Here is a 16,946-nt window from a genome sequence, read left to right as displayed (position 1 = left end):
CCTTTAGAAATTGTGCTATAATATTCATCTATAATTTTAAAAAAGCAGCACAATTTTGAATTTTAAACAAAACTTTCAAAAATTGTTTTTAAATATTTTAGTATTTTTTACTTATTTACACCAATAAAAAGCATATGCATTGCAAGAGAAAATTGCTTGTTTGAAATTTTCTATTAGTTCAGATTAAAAATATTATTTTCTAAAAGAAGTAATTACAAATTTTCTTACAGCATAGGAAAAGCTAAAAAAATATCCAGCCCTGAAAGCATGCGATAGCTTTATAATTATTTGGAACGTTTATTATGCTTGATAAATACGCTAAATTTTTAAAAATCAATCTCAATTTCAAAAATAAAAATATGGAGGAATTCTAATTTGTGAAATGAGCTCTACAACCAGCTTTTTCTTGACAATTGTACACGCTGCAATAGGCAACCACTGTTAAATTTCTGCAAGTCGTCCCTGCTCCTTCAGATGTGATCAAGGTGACAGCCGGGAACGCCTCAGACGAGGGAGAAAACCCGTTTGGTTTAGTCTATTTCTTATAAGGTCCATGATTTCTCCTTCAGCATAACAAAAAAACAATCATCTTTCCACTCATTGTGATAATGGTATGTTTCACTTCTCTTAGCACAGGTACCTGGCTGAGTCATTTTGGACGGTTTGTTGAAACAATAAATTATGGTATCAGTGCGGTAGGAAGCGAGCGACCTGCAACGTAAGACGATTAAGTGAGAACTGAAACTAAACGGGCGGATGTGACGGGTAAACTAGTCGACTCGCCGCGTCGCTATCATCGCGCCACCTACTGGATATAATCTAGCATCCCACTTTGTCAAGTTGTTTCTATTTAATTTTCCACTGTAAAACGACAAATTCATCGTATTACTTTGCACACTTTGTTTTAGGTTTTAAAGCGTAATCTGTAGTAAATTTTTATTTTAAATAATTCATTAATTCTATGTCATGAGTCATAAATTAAATTGTTAATATCCGAGGTCATTATCGGGATGGTCGCGCGGACTACCTAAAATGTCTTCGCGGTCGACGTCTTGGCCACCCCTGCTCTACAACTAAATGCAGAACAGTAAGCTTGTAAACTATGCTTAACTTTTTTTTTTTATCAATTTTTATTTAGTGCAATAGTTTCCAAATTTCAAGGCAGAGCTGACCGTATAGTTCCTGGCACCCTAGGCAAGTTGAGCTCTGGCGGCCTTTTTAAGTCTGATTATAAAAGTTTTCACAAGAAAAATCTTAAAGTATAGAAATGGGTTTATTATCCTGGTTGTTTTTAACGTGTAATGTACAATATGGTCTCTTTCAACCAGTATTTATACAGTAAGGAAAGTCAGACTTCCTTAAAAAATATTTCATCCTTTAGATACATGAACTAGCTTTTTTATAGCTTTTAAATACATGAACAAAACAACAACAAGATATCATGCCAATCACTAGAAAACAACCAGAAACAACACCAGAAACCATAATCTAAAACCATATCAACATCACCGAAAAATCATAATCTTCTATTGTAAGAGCCTCTTCTTCACGTCGCACTATAGGATCAGACGCAGGCATTTCTGAAAGTTTTTAAAAAGCTTCTCGAATTCCCAGGATTTCATTCTTGATGGTTTTGACACATTCTATTCTTGAAGCCGTTTAAGGTCTCGCATAAAGGTTTTGCAGTAAGGAAGTTAAATTTTTTTTCAGTGCATACCATCGCCCCGGAGAGGCAAGAAAACACAGATAATGCAGTACGTTAAAAAATAATTAAATGGATTTCCTGTAACTTGCTGCACTCACCAACTGCTATGACATCCACATGTCAAATAAACCGCCCGTGGATTTTCTTTTATGATTCGTGCCTAACCTCAATTTATTTTCTCTTTCATTATTTTAACCAATATCGTAGCCTTGACTTCTGAAATTCTGTACGACCTAGATTGCTGTCTCTCAGGAAATTAAGTACACTTTCATATGAAACTTGACCTGTAGATTTTATAACACATGTATTAAAACAGGCACGCTATTCCGGAAAAATAAGAATACTGAGGTAGATCCGTTTAACAATGAATAAATGGGTATGAAATAAACAATGAGTAACAAAATATTCCTTCATTGTAATATTTTCTACATGTAAAAATAGTAAAGTAAACGAAAGCTGCTGCCCATCACTTAAATCTGACGTATGGGCTAAACTAAAATAAATATACTGCTGCTCTACTTCGGTTAAATTATTTTCCTGAATAGAATTTCTCAAACATAGAATTATTTCATACCGAACATTTTTACCGCAATAACAAACGTAAGTTTCTTTAGACACAACCCAATGTAACAACCACCGATGTTTCTACGTAGCTTAACAGGACCTAAAAAATACCGTTATGTGGTATAAATAATGTTGCGTGCGTTCGGGTTCGCAATAGACTGAATGCAAACAGCTCCTATATTAAGTTGATTTTATCAAAATAAACACTTCAGAGATCTGGAACTTTCCACAAAATAGTCGTACAATTCTTTACAATATCACACAGTACAATCAGTAGTCACTCTTTAAACTACAATAAATGTTAAAGACAACGGAATGCAAAGTGCAGCTAAAGAGCGAAGCTATACTCGGAACTCACGCTGAGCTAACAGCTAATAACCGAGAGCAGACGCCCTCTCCGGCCTTATATAGTTTTTATCCGGCCGCCGACATATTTCTAATTCTTTCCGCTTCTCGAAATTAGACAGACAAAGTAAATAGATGTCTTGTTTACTGGAAGTTACGATTACAGCTATTACAGTGATCAATTACATTTATTCAATTTTAATACCTATTACATTGATACAAGGAGAGGACCAAAATGTTGAGAAATGGTCGCCAGGTTTGGGGTTTTTGGCAATTTCTCGCCAAATTACCGAGATACCCATTTACTCATTGTTAAAAGGATCTACCCCTGTATTGTTATTTTTCCGGAATAGCGTGCCTGTTTTAAATTTTTTCGCGTTTTATTACACAGAAAAATGCCACAATTTCACATATTACTGCGCTAAAATCATCTATCTATGTACGAATTCGTAATAATAAAATTCCTCTCACAGCTAAATTACAATCATCTGAATCGGATGTTCCCAAGATCCGTAGACCACTTTGCGATTTTTTCCATTTTTCTAGACCCATATTCCTAGGACTCATGCGAAAAATAGTCAAGCAGTGTAATATTTATCCTCGAAACGTTTCCAAAATGGAGAAATTGAGCGTAAAGTTGCTCCCAAGAAGTTCCAAAACACTCAGTTGAAAACAAAATGTATGGATATGTCACGTAACAAACGCAAAATTTACTTGACAGCTATCAAATAAAATTTTACACTGGCAAAGCTGTTCTGGAATGCTGTCCCAATGCTAGGAATTTTTAAAAATTGTATAACATCAAACCTGTTTTTGAGAGTTGACACAGAGGTACTCATGTTGATAGGGTTTACAATAGAGCGAAAATTTTTAAATAAAAAACACATGAAATATTTATTCATATACCTTTATTAATCGAAACGGCACAAAATGAAAAGTCTAGTAATATTCTTACATCAAGAAAGTACACAAGAAAAATGAATGCTTTTATTGGGAGGGAGGAACCTGATGCTTTAATAACAAATTTTTAATATTTGGCTTCAAATTAATCAGGGTTAAATTTCTTCGGTCAGTGATTACCAATATTTCTTTTCTTTCTCCTTTTTCTTCCCCCCCCCTTTTTTTTTTTTTTTTTTTTTTTTGAGGGGGTTAAGAAGATTGAGAGCCCCGCTTAAATTTTTTTCCACGAGGCATGAGAATGGAAAAGCTATAAGGATAAAATAAGATCTCTCTGATAAGGATCTCTCAGGATAAGATCTCTCTGAAGCCAGAATTGCTGATATCTCATATTAAACTGCATTTCAAGTTCTTTGTTAGTGCTTATTCCAATCAGTTCTTGTAACATGATATCCGACTCTTCAATATCACCGTTTGGACTGATAATCCACTGTGCTATTTCTATAATTAAAATATCCTAAAACCTGGTTTCAAAGTCTGTCGGGATATTTAAATGTTGAAAGAAGGCCGCGACATTATCATCTTATAGTTTGTCTGTGACAAAATGGGAAACTGGTAAAACTCCCGTCGTCCAATATTTTGCTTCATTAGGTTAATTCTGGCAGGAAAAGCTGCAATGATGGAGTTGACTTTTGTCAATTTTAGATTGTCACCTTGTAACTGAAGATAATCTCATTAACTTTAAAAAAAATTAAATAAATAATGTCTGGTTTCCATTTTATTAAGTGTTATTTTAAAATGGGATCTTTAGCATCCCAAAACTCTAAAACAGTCTAAAGAGGAAAAAAAAAAGTATTGTCAAACATAAAATTTTTCAACAGCCAGCCTACTGCACTGTGAAGGAATAATCGATGAAAGCTCTCGTCATTTTCTTTTCACAGTTGCGCCAAATACCCTAGAATTCAACGCTTTGTTCTGAATTTTGCTTAATGCGTTTAGAGCGAATAGGAGGAAGCACATAGAAAGAGGAAGCACCATCAAAATGCTGACAGTTTAAGTCGTTGTATCCAAACATCTCACAACTAAAATATGGGTCCGTGACACTTAGCCGACAACCACTTAGCCGACAGGACACTTAACCGACACTAGTTAGTTGACAGGATATTTAGCCAACACGGACACTTAGCCGACAGGACATTTAGCCGACAAGGACACTTAGCCGACCGGTGATTTAGCCGACATGGACAGTTAGCCGACAAGACATTTAACCAACAAGGACACTTTCTTTCTTTCTTTCCACCGACAGCGAGGCAGCCGGTCCACTGGGTAGTTAGCATATCGGCCAGGTAGCCCCGCTGACGGAAATAACTTGAACAAAAAAACACACTTATAAATACATATTGTGCTCAAGACGACTGCTGGGGGGAGTGCAAACAAATGCTGGACGAAGACGATAGGGCATGATAGAAGAAGGGTGCATTGCGGGTGTGAAGAACAATTTCAGTTACATATTTACAGAGTTATGGATAGATGGTTACAAATACTAAAAGTAATAAGAAGTAAAATACTAGAAAGTAAAACAATACATAAAGTTTTAAAAAAGGCAAAACTGTGGAAACAATACATAAAATAAGGCAAAATACATAGTTCAAGGTTCATAATTCAAGGTTTACAGTTCAAGGAGATAAATATATACAGGGAATAAGAAAAGCCGAATAAGCTAACTTAAGATAAAATTAGTTCACTACAGGTACAGAGTATATAGGGGCTGTACTGGTGACGAGGATGGTGGCTGAGAATTACTCCAGCCTGTCTGAGATTTTGCGTGCAATGTTTATGCAATCGCATATGCGTTTCAATGCATTGCGATTTTTTGAAGTAGTTTCGGCCCATGCATGAATGTGGTTTGCTACTGGTTGCCTAAGATTATATTTGGCGGTCTCTCTGCAAGCGAACAGATAGTGGTCCGGATTTCCTACCATCCCGCATGAGCAATGCTCGTTTTCGCGTCGTCTGAAGCGATGCAGGTAAGTCATGAAGGGACCATGTCCTGTTAGATACTGAGTGAAGTGAGACGAGCCAGATTTTAGAAGCCGGCAGACTTTTGGAAAAAATCTGTAAACTCTTCTGCCGGTGGTTTCTGTCTCCCACAGATGTTGCCAACGTTTAAGTAATTCTCTCTCGAGCTCAGCTTTTAAGAACGAACCCGGGAGAGGCACATCAAGTGTTTAACCGACACGGAGAGTTAGCCGACAAGGACACTTAGCCGACAGGACATTTAGCCGACACGGAGAGTTAGCCGACAGGACATTTAGATGACACACAGAATTCGCCGTCAGGACATTTAGCTACGGAACAGTTAACTGTCAAGACATTTAGTCAACAGAACACTAAGCCGACAGTGACGTTTAGGTTACGCGTAGCCAATAATTATTTAAATTTACTATCAATTACTAAATTTCTCGATTAGTTCAAGATTTAAATTATTTTTTCACCTATCAGTATCAGATAAAATTCATTTTCCGATTCTTAAAGATCTCATATGTGCTTTTAATTTCTTGTGTAATTTAGCATCGTTTGATATGTATCGTGCTATTTGGTGTATATTGGCCAAATTGAAAAAGTGTTGACATTTCTCGTCAGGGAATATGAATTAGTTTTCGAAAGGAAAAAAGAATTTTTTTTAGCTAAGTATGACAGTCAATTATATTTTAATACGGGATCTCCAAAAATTTTCCGTAAAACTTCTTCATTTAATCAACTGGGTTCCTTTGAGCACTTTCACATCATTGATAATTTTTCTTGTTTATTTAATGATATTATTTTTCCAATCTCGCTTTTCCTTAATGCTTTCAGGCTCACCAGCGCCGAGCGGTATAATCGCTGAACACTGGTAATTCGGTCCGAGGTTCGAATCCCGCGAACGGGCTGGCTGCATGGGCGTTTTCGTGGTTTTCTCCATGTGTAACATGTATACGATCCAGTTTCCCTTAGAAAGTCCTCCACGAAGGCATCCCTCTCCTTAGGCAGATAGCCCTAGTGTGCTTTGCCGTATTCATAATTCACACCATACCAATGCTTTCAAATTTATAATACTTTCACACTTCGTTACTATTTTACTCAAAAAAATTATTGTCATTCTTGAATTATACCTTTTATAGAAACATAGGTGGTGAAGGGTTAGTTTAGCAAATATATTTTATTTAACTAAAAACGATTTAAAAAAAAAGAATTTTTAAAACGAGCAAAAGCTTTATATTATTTGTGATCTCTATAATAAGCAGTTCATGCCACCATTCTTGAGATAAAAATTCTGTAACATTTTATTGACCACGCCTCTAGCTTAAAATACTTACTTAGGTTAATGTTTATAGCACTAAACTGGTGCATAATATTTAATGCAGAAGTAAAATATTCTTTAACGTTTTGTGTTATTCAGAACTGAATACATTTCCGCAAAAACTACATTTTTCACTCTTCATATATCGAAAACGTTGCTGATATGCAACTCTTATTTTCTAATCACGCCTACTAAATGATTTGGACCGTGTTGGTGTTTGACCCGATGCATTTTGAGTATTATTCACCGGAATTGGATGATGCATATTTTAGTACACTGTTAAAATATACATAGAATCTCTCTTTTCCGCTTGCCGTTGCCGCCGCGTCTAGCTTTCAAAGCTGTAAGCTGTATACAATCTCTCTTTTCGTAATTATTTGTATATAATATTATGTACTCTGTTTTGAAAGTCGCAGTGTATAATTTCAATATAATATGTTATATTAATGTTTTTCTTATAAAATGCAACTTTTCTTAACATCTGTTACAAATTTACAAATTTTCGTTTCATTTTTCATAAATATTATTTTTTTTCTTTTCCATTTTCACGCTTTTCCGGTTTTTGTTTAGCTGCATGGTAATGGGAAAATTGTTGATGCCCGTTTTCCTGAATACCTAGAGGCACTTTTGTGGCACTTTTCCTTGATTCCCTAAGCACGTGCATATATTGCGTAATGGTTAAGCCAGCCTCATGTGCATTTATGTATATTCAGACTAGATGTAACAATTTACCACCATAACACATTTTATAAAGTATTATAATAACAATAGAAGCTGGCTCCAGTTTAACATTCAAATAAAATACTGCGATATACTGTATTGTACTGGGTTTCTATTGCCGGAGCAATACTTCTCAGTCATGCAAGGAGTTCCATGCGGAACCTGGTATTAGAAAATTCCTGATTGAGTTTCCTCTGAGGGGAGAAATAACAAAGAGAAAAGGGGATTACGGCGCAATTTTTCGCCTGGGCTCAGGAGCTGACGCTTAGCTAGTATTTGCAACACTGGTCCAACCAAGAACAAGTCCAAAGTAATATCTCCAAAGTCCGTAAGATTCTCGTAGCCTGCTGGCACTTTATTGTGATTGGTCAAAATCTAGATTGGAATCCTTGTCAGAAGAAATGATGTGGAAAGATGCACACGGAGCGTCAGCACGAAGTACTGACGAGTAACACTTAATTATTGACTTGCCTAATTGAGTGTAAAGCATAAGGTCGGATGAGCAAATCGTCCGGGATGATTTCATAGCTCAGAATATAATCAAAGTTAGCTGTACTGCTGGTCTTTGCTTTCCCGAAAAAGTTTCCATTTATCTTGGATAAGTAGTCTTTGATATAATCAGTATGAAGGTCGCGATGTAAATCTTCATTTCTAATATAGTATGGGGCGTTCGTGATGGTTCTCAGGATCTTATTTTGCCGAAATTGCAGCCGGTGAATTTCACTTGCCTTAGCACTTGCCCAGGCCGAGGAGGCATATGTGATAACATGCCTGGCAATGGCAGTGTAAAGCTTTCTTCTGCATGCAAGGTGTTAACTTCCTTTTTGTAGTTAATCACTCATAAAATGGTTGTAAAAGACAAACAAACATTTATTTAAAGATAAATCTTAATAACCTACACGTAACGTATACGTAAACGCACATAACATAACAAGCGTACTTACTGCATCGTACCATTAAACATTTTTTTTAAGCGTACATCATCTGAATGTATATTTTTTTAAAGAATTATAAATAGAACGACATCCAGAAATTAGCTGTTGCCATTTTCTCAATAGATATTTTGTCTAATAACAATTAAATAATTTACAATCGTGCTTACATTCGACCATCCTGACTTTTCAATTGTCCTCAATTGAACCAAATCTTGTCATACATTAAAACGACAAATAAACAACAACACAAATATAATAATAGGTAGGAAAAAAATGAAATGAAATATAATTTTAAAAAAATTCTAAAAGTCCTACAAAATCTCTGTAGCGCAATGGTTTGCGCACTGTTCGCTTGGGCCTTTTAAGTTCATCATCGTCTTCTTCATTATCGCCATCTTCTGTATTTCTGGAAATGATGGCCTCCGAAGATCTGTTTTTAGCACGTGAATCAGCTTGGTGGGGCTTCCGACAACCCATTTTTGATCTGTAAAGTGGACAAGATCTAGAGCCTTGACCTAGTGGCTGCTGTTCTTCGTCATTTGCTTCAGTATCTTTACTAGTTGCTTCTCCTTCCATTCTACTTTGACTGCATTCAGTGTCATTCCTATGATAGTGGATTTTGCTTTTAAAGCACTTTTGATAAAATCGTCTAGGATTCCAGTGATTGTCTCTTCCACCTCCTCAAACTCTTTCTTCGTTTTTTCTTTCATTTTGTTCATCTTCACTTCCATCACGTCCAACGTTTCGTGGAAGTCCTATGAATAGATAACTACAATATTGCCTGAAGTAAGGATGACGTAATTGCCTTCGTACGGGCCTTTGAAATTGTAGTTGCTGCTTATCATCTACATTCTCTTGGCTCTGACTACCATCACTTTCGTCATTCTGTCTTTGCCTTGGCATGAAGTAGTGTTTAGAGAACAGTTGGCCACAGTGTCGATTTCTATTTACAGCATAAGGACTATTTTTCACCGAAGTGCGATTCAGTCCAATCAGATTTGCAGCTTCATTTTTTTTCTCTCGAACAACTTCAAATGCACCTAATTCATCATATCCTACACTTCGAACGGCACTTTTTGTATTGTTTTTCTTTATTGCAGTTTGGTGAACGAATATATCTTCTTTAGTGTTCATTCTTATCAGATCAGTGCACCCGAGTTCTGAAATATTCAGTGCGAAGCAATCTCTGCATTCATTCGAAAAACGCAATAACTCTTGCTGGTGATCAATGTCGAGATCCGAGCCAATTTTAACTTGGCTTAAACTTATAGGAACTTTTATGTTGTTAATATTTTCCGTTTTTGTTAAGTTCGAGCTCAATTCAGAAATTTCAGTATTTAAACATAGTTCAACTTCTGCTCTCCCAACGCATTGATCTTTCTGGAGCTTAACACTTCAATCGCCAACGTTAATCACTGGTATACAAGTTTCGCCATTTTTAATTTCTAATAAACAGCTTATACCTTCGGAAGGATTTTCTATCATAATTAATCCATTATCTACAGAATCTGTTTGAGAACCTACAAGACTGATCGTATTTTTCTCTAATTCATTTTCCTCAAGAGCTTTAAGGCAGACTCGATTTATTTTTTCATCAATTTGGAGGTTACTAAATAGTTCATCTTCCCTACACCCGAAGTGAAATCTCTTTCCTATTCTGACATAAGCGATGTGAGGGAGATCAAGCCATGTCCGTCCGATGATTAGATCAGCTGACTGTGCATTATCAGGTACAAGGTATATATTTATGCCTTGCCTTTTACGTTAACAACTTCAATGTCGGCTTTAATCATTCCTATAGAGGTCACTGCAGGCACCCTTTGATTTCCAAAACCGTACAATTCATTCACAGCAGATTCTGGTTTCACTTTAAGTTTCTGAGCAACTGAAGTCCTTAAGAGACAACAAGAACTCCCCATATCAATTAAAGCCTGTACTTCTTCAGAATTATTCAGTTTTCTTTCTTTAAATATGAATTGCTCTCTTCTAAATTTTCGCCAACTTGCTCAACAGAATAATTTTTATCATTTGAATGATTATTTTCAGCTTTTGTAACACAATTTTTAGCTTTATGACCTGTTTTATTACATTTTCGGCATGTTACTACTGGGTTGGGCAGCAGACCGTTCCTTTGAGATGTGTCCAAAATTATTACAGCTGAAGCATTTTGGTTCACCTTTTTCATTATGTGTGATACCGTAGAGTTTTTTCTTTTCGTTGATTGTAGCAACAGGACCATCTTTAAAGGAGTTTCGTTTGTCGTAAGATCCTTCTTTACTCGGTTGTTTATTGTTGAAAGTTGATCATAATCATCTAGTTTTTCAACTAAACCAATTGGTGAAATCAACTCACCAGATGTCAATAAAATTATCTTTTACTTCTGGAGACACTTTACGTTTTATCTGATCCGCTACAATAAGGTCGCTAAGTTTCTCAAAAGTATCTACTTTAATTCCGCTTATCCATTCATTAAAAAAATTTCTTAACTCATACGCAAAATTCTTCCATGTGTTTCCTACACTCTTATTGTGCGTAAAAAATTTTTGGCGAAATTTTTCAGGTGTCATCTTGTACTGTTTTAATAAGATCGTTTTAACTTCTTTATAATCGTTTGCAATCTCATCGGTTTCTCTGGCGATTAACTGAGCAATATCATACGGAAATAAGCCAAACAAATGAGTAACCCATGTATTTTCTGGTATTTCAACTTGTTTAGCCAAACGTTCAAACATGATTAAATATAAACTGATATCATTCTCGTCAGGTTTAAATTTTTGCATCAAACGATGAAGCTCTAACTTTGGATTCATGTGCGTACCACTAGCATTTTCATTGGGGTCAGAATTTGTAGATCTACTTTCTGCTTCAATACGTAGTTTTTGCAGTTCAAATTCCATTTCATACTTTCGTTTTCGTTCCTCATATTCTTCTTTTCGCCTACGTTCTTCATCTTGACGTTGTCGTTCTTCAATTTCTTCTTTTCGCCTACGTTCTTCAATTTCTTCTTTTTACCTACGTTCTTCAACTTCTTCTTTTCGCCTACGTTCTTCATCTTCACGTTTTCGTTCTTCAATTTCTTCTTTTTCTTTTCTTTCATTTATTATAATGTTTAACCATTCTTTGGCGCATTCTTCATCGTACTCTTTGTTAGCCAAAATTATCTTTTTCAAATCGCTCATTTTATGACTCTCATTTATATCTTCTCCCAATTCTTCAGCTAATATTCTTAAATCGCATTTCTTTGCCTTACCGAAAATAGACATTTTCGTACTCATTAAAATGCAAATTATATATATATGCTATTATTATTAACTTCCAACTAGACAACTTAGTAGAACACAGTACTTATCAGTGTATTACTTTAATTCATTATTTATTTTTAACTCATTAAGCTTCATGTGCTCCTATTTATTACAACTGTATATGATTCAGTAATTTTTATTAGTGAACTTTTATTAACCGATTAGCTGTTGTACAACCATTTCTACTTTAAATTTAATTACGTCTTAAGCTTACTTTCGCAGACTAATTGCTTGAATTTATACTTCAGATATACAAATGACTTTTTATTTCCTTTTTAACTTCATTGTTGCCAATTATTAAATCTCTTTATATTAGAGATTTTAAATATAATATTTCATTAAAAAGTTTATTATTTTTCACCTTTAATTAATTCCTGAGATAAACTTTATCATTATTTTGCCATGCTTGCCATTTATAATACATATTGTATTTTATTAAGTTACTTTAAGTATTAAAGTGGCTGATCGATTGATACATTTAAACTTATATTTACTTCTTGCGTATTTTTATTTAACTGTTATTAGTATTATCTACTATTAACGATTTGTTTATTTAGGACATATATTTATCTATTGGATGTCATTGTAATTATCTACTCTTTATATGTATACATATATTCTTTTGTAATTATCTGTATACACATTATTTTATTATATTTATTTGTATACACATATCTGTATCATCTATTTGTACTTATCTGTATACACAGTATCTTTTGCAATATTGTAACTGATAACCCTTGCTCATGTACTATACATAAATAATATCCATGGCATCAACTCATGAAACATCCTCAATTACAGTCTCAAATACAGTTATTGCCACACCATCTTCATCTCGCATTCCCTCGTCATCTGGACTATCAATAGATACTGACAACTTGAGTTCTGAATATCTCCTATCTCGATTGTCTGCAGCTCAGCAGTTTGCTGGCACCGTTCATGCAAAACACAAACTTAATAAGGACGATACTAAATTTTTGACAGAATTATTCACGCTTCTCCAAAAAGCTCTCATTGAAAGAGATACTAATATTCTAGTGGAACGTACACAAAAAGACACTGCGATAGCGTTGAACGAATCTTTACTCAAATCCCTAACGCTGATCGATCCAACAATTGTCGGCAGCAATTCCGAGGAGCCCACAGGCCCAGTGACACCAACACCACGTGCAAATTCGGATAAAAATCAGTTTACCTTGGTATCCTACAAGAAAAGGAAACCTCGTGTAGCTGCAGTACAACAGGAACACGTTTTACTTCTCAAATCGACGGAACCGGACACTACCGCTCAAGACGTCCAGCGACAACTAGCTCATAAACTTAATCATAAGAAACTCCGGATTCCTATCCGGCAAATCAGACCAACTCGGAGTGGTGAGTTATTAGTCAGCTGTTCCAAGAAAGAAAACATTATACATTTGCGAGATAAACTCTCCCATACCGAAGACTTAGGTCACTTAAAAATACGAGAACCAAAAGCTCCGAGAGATTCCTTAATCATTTTCGGCATGCCTAGTGATTTCACAGCAGACGACGTCGTAGAAGCATTTTCACAATATTGTCCATTTGAAGATTCCACTGTCCCCATCCACCCGCGCACGCTCCTCCACAGAGCAGACTCAAACGATAACTGGATCGTACATATCAATAGAAGCTACTTGGATAAAATAGGAGAAAAAGGCAGACTCTACTTTGGTTTTACTTCCTGTCCCTTCAGAAAATACTATCGCCTACTCCGGTGCTTCAACTGCCAGGGTCTCGGACATCACAGTAGCGTTTGCAAAGAGAAACCTTGCTGCGTCCGCTCTGGACAGCATCACGACACTCCGATCCAGGATTGTCAGGAGGCGCCGTCCTGCATCAACTGTCAACACTCGAATAGAAAACTCAATTCTAACTACGATCTCAACCATTCTGCCAATTCATCACAATGCCCGACCTACAAACTGGAACTGCAACGACTATCCCGTTTTACCTTCGTTATCAGAAGAATTATGATGGAAAATGAGTATACAATCAATTATCCAATGAAAGACATCTCGTCACAACACAAACAGTTTAATATTATAATTCTATTTACAAGTCTAATTAAGTGTTAGTTTTAGCTTTGACACCTCAAAGCAATACTCATAACATAAATGGCATAAAATATTACTCATCAGTTTTTAAATACTCATGAAAAACATCTCAAAAAGTCATTATTCTCATTACTTAAAACGAAAGTAAACAATAGAACAAACTCGAAAACGTAGATGTAAAAACTCAACTGTTGCCAATCGCGATTTACTAAATTACATAAAAATAAAGATAATAATCAGGTTAGAGGTTCAACTTCACATCCTCCCACCTAAGTTAATATTTTTACCTCAAAAATTTAACTTACAAAAGAAAATTGTGAATATTTTATAAGTTACAAAAAGAAAATTATAAGTATTTCATAAGTCCAGTCTCTTAGGTACTTGGATTGTACGACCTGCTCTAGTCTTTTGAATCTGAGGTTCAAGTCCACACACGTTATCAAAGGAAGAATTGGCACAGGTTTCACCTCCCACCTTCGCGGTTGAAAATTTCTCAATAATGGGATCATCGTTGGAAACTTCAAGTGGATACAATCTTTGAATTGGTCTTAGCAAGTGTCCATTAGCTGTTTTAAGCTTGACAAGTCTTGTAATTCCATCTTTTCCTGGAAGAATCTGAATTATTTTACCTAATGGCCAATTGATTCGCTTGGTGTTATTACTTCCTATCAATACAACATCACCAATATTCACTTTCACAGATTTTTTGTTTCCTGCTCTTTGAATAAGTGCTCCTAAATATTCAGACCTAAACCTGTTTCTCAAATCCTTTTGCAAGTTTTCTCTATATTTGACTCGCTTATTAAGACTTTTATGCCCAATGTCATCAAGATCTGGAACACCACTTATTTGATTATCTTGTAGAAATAGAGATGGACTTAAAGGCATTAAAGTAGCATCACTTTCAGTTACATATGTCAATGGATGGGAATTAATTACTGCTTCACAGTCACAGAGAGTCGTGTTCATTTCTTCAGAAGTTAGCGAAGCTCTTCCTAATACTCGTCTCAGCAATTTCTTAAGAATTCCTATCAATATCTCCCACTAGCCTCCCCAACAGGAGGCAGTTGGTGGGTTGAACTTCCACTGAATTGGTGGTATAGATGTGTCTTCAGTGATTTGCTTCCAGTTTAAGTCTTGAAGTACATTTGATGCACCAACAAAATTGGTTCCGTTGTCACAGTATATGATTCTCCTCCGTCCTCTACGAGCTATAAATCTTCTAAGAGCTAGTGGAAAACTCTCAGTAGACATCGATTCAACCAACTCTAAATGGACTGCCCTATAAATGGCGCAGGTGAATAAACAAAGCCAAGATTTCTTGTTGCCTTTCAGGATTACTGGTCCCGCAAGATCAACTCCACAGATTTAAAATACAGCTGCTTCTCGTAATTTATCTTCTGGAGGGGCCCCAGTACAAGTTTCTAGGTTCTTTGCAGAAAATCTTCTACACACGGTGCATTGATTGATGATAGATCTCACAGTTTTACGAGCATTCAGAATCCAAAATCTCTCTCGTAGAATATTTATTAAAATTTGAGTACCAGCATGTGCATTTTTCTCATGATAGTATCGCACTATCATGATTGGATGGAAGAACCTCATGATTGGATGGAAGAATAGCTGGCGTTTTAAAGTCTTCTGTATCGTCACGAAAGGTAAGTTTAGTTTTTAGTCTGAGGATTCCACTTTGATCCTTGAATACTCCTAAAGTTCTTAATTTCTCATCCTTTTCATTCACAAAACAATCTTCTTGAACCATTTTGATCAATAACTTCTCAGCCTCAAAAATTTCATCAGAATCAAGGTTTCCATGCTTTCTCACTGTTTTTTCAGTTCGACAATTGGAGGTGAATCTTAGGATCCAGGCAATTAGATTAACTATCCTTTTGTATTGGGAAAAGTATCTGTAATACCAGTCTCTCCTGGTAACCAAGCATGCAGAAACTAAACATTTAGTTACAGAAGAAACTATGCTCTTTTTATTTTCTCTAACAATCTCAGTCTCATCTAAATTTAAGTCACTTTTAGGCCAATCTTTTTTTGGCAAGTAAAGCCAACTTGGACCTAACCACCACTGAGATTTCAATAAGGAGAGAGCTGAACAACCTCTACTCGGAAGATCATCTGGATTCATGCAACAAGGAATATGTCTCCAAGAATCTTTATTTATTAGTATTCTTATTTCCTTCACCCTATTCTGAACAAATACACTCCAGGCTTCTTCTCTCGTTATCCATGCTAAAACAGTAGAAGAATCAGTCCAGAAGTAAACTTCTTCACTCTGTATCTCAGACAAAATTGAGGACGAAAGGCGAGACGCTATAGTAGCTGCAAGTAATTCCAATCTCGCGATAGTAGTTTCTTCTTTTCCAGTTGGTGTAACTCTACTCCTGGCTTGTATCAGTTGTACTTTAGTAGAATCAAAAGTTTTTATACGAATTAAATCAGCCACAGCATAAGCCCATGCAGCACGTCTCCAAAAATATACGTATAATTTTGGTGAAATAAGGGTATGGTATTTTTTGCACGTTACTTTTACGAAATTTATACGAATGAAAAAGGCTGAAGTTACTGTTGACTCTTGATCGTTATTTTCCACACGTTATTTTTACGAAAATTATACGAATCCGAATGTACTGATAAAACTACCGCCATGATGGTATATTTTATTCGTCACTTTTACGCATATTATACGAATCCGAATGTTCTGAAAGAAACTACTGCCTTTATGGTATATTTCATTCGTCACTTTTACGCATATTATACGAATCCGAATGTTCTGAAAGAAACTACTGCCTTTATGGTATATTTCATTCGTCACTTTTACGGATATTATACGAAGTCTAAAAAGATTGAAAATGAAGTTTATTAATTCAAAATATTTAGTGTATTTCTGGCATTTCACTTTGTTTTCCTTGTCCACGAACATGAAAAAAGGGGCATTCATATATGAGGCTAAAATTTTTCTATAAATTTTAACATGTGAGCTAAATCTTTACGTGCATTTTTACAAAAAATTATATTTTCTTAATTCAAACATCTTCAAAATAACTT

Source organism: Stegodyphus dumicola, chromosome 5, assembly GCF_044657685.1.
Source record: "Stegodyphus dumicola isolate Sdum_Otavi_A_Nest chromosome 5, ASM4465768v1".
NCBI lineage: Eukaryota > Metazoa > Arthropoda > Arachnida > Araneae > Eresidae > Stegodyphus > Stegodyphus dumicola.
This window is presented reverse-complemented; position numbering follows the sequence as displayed.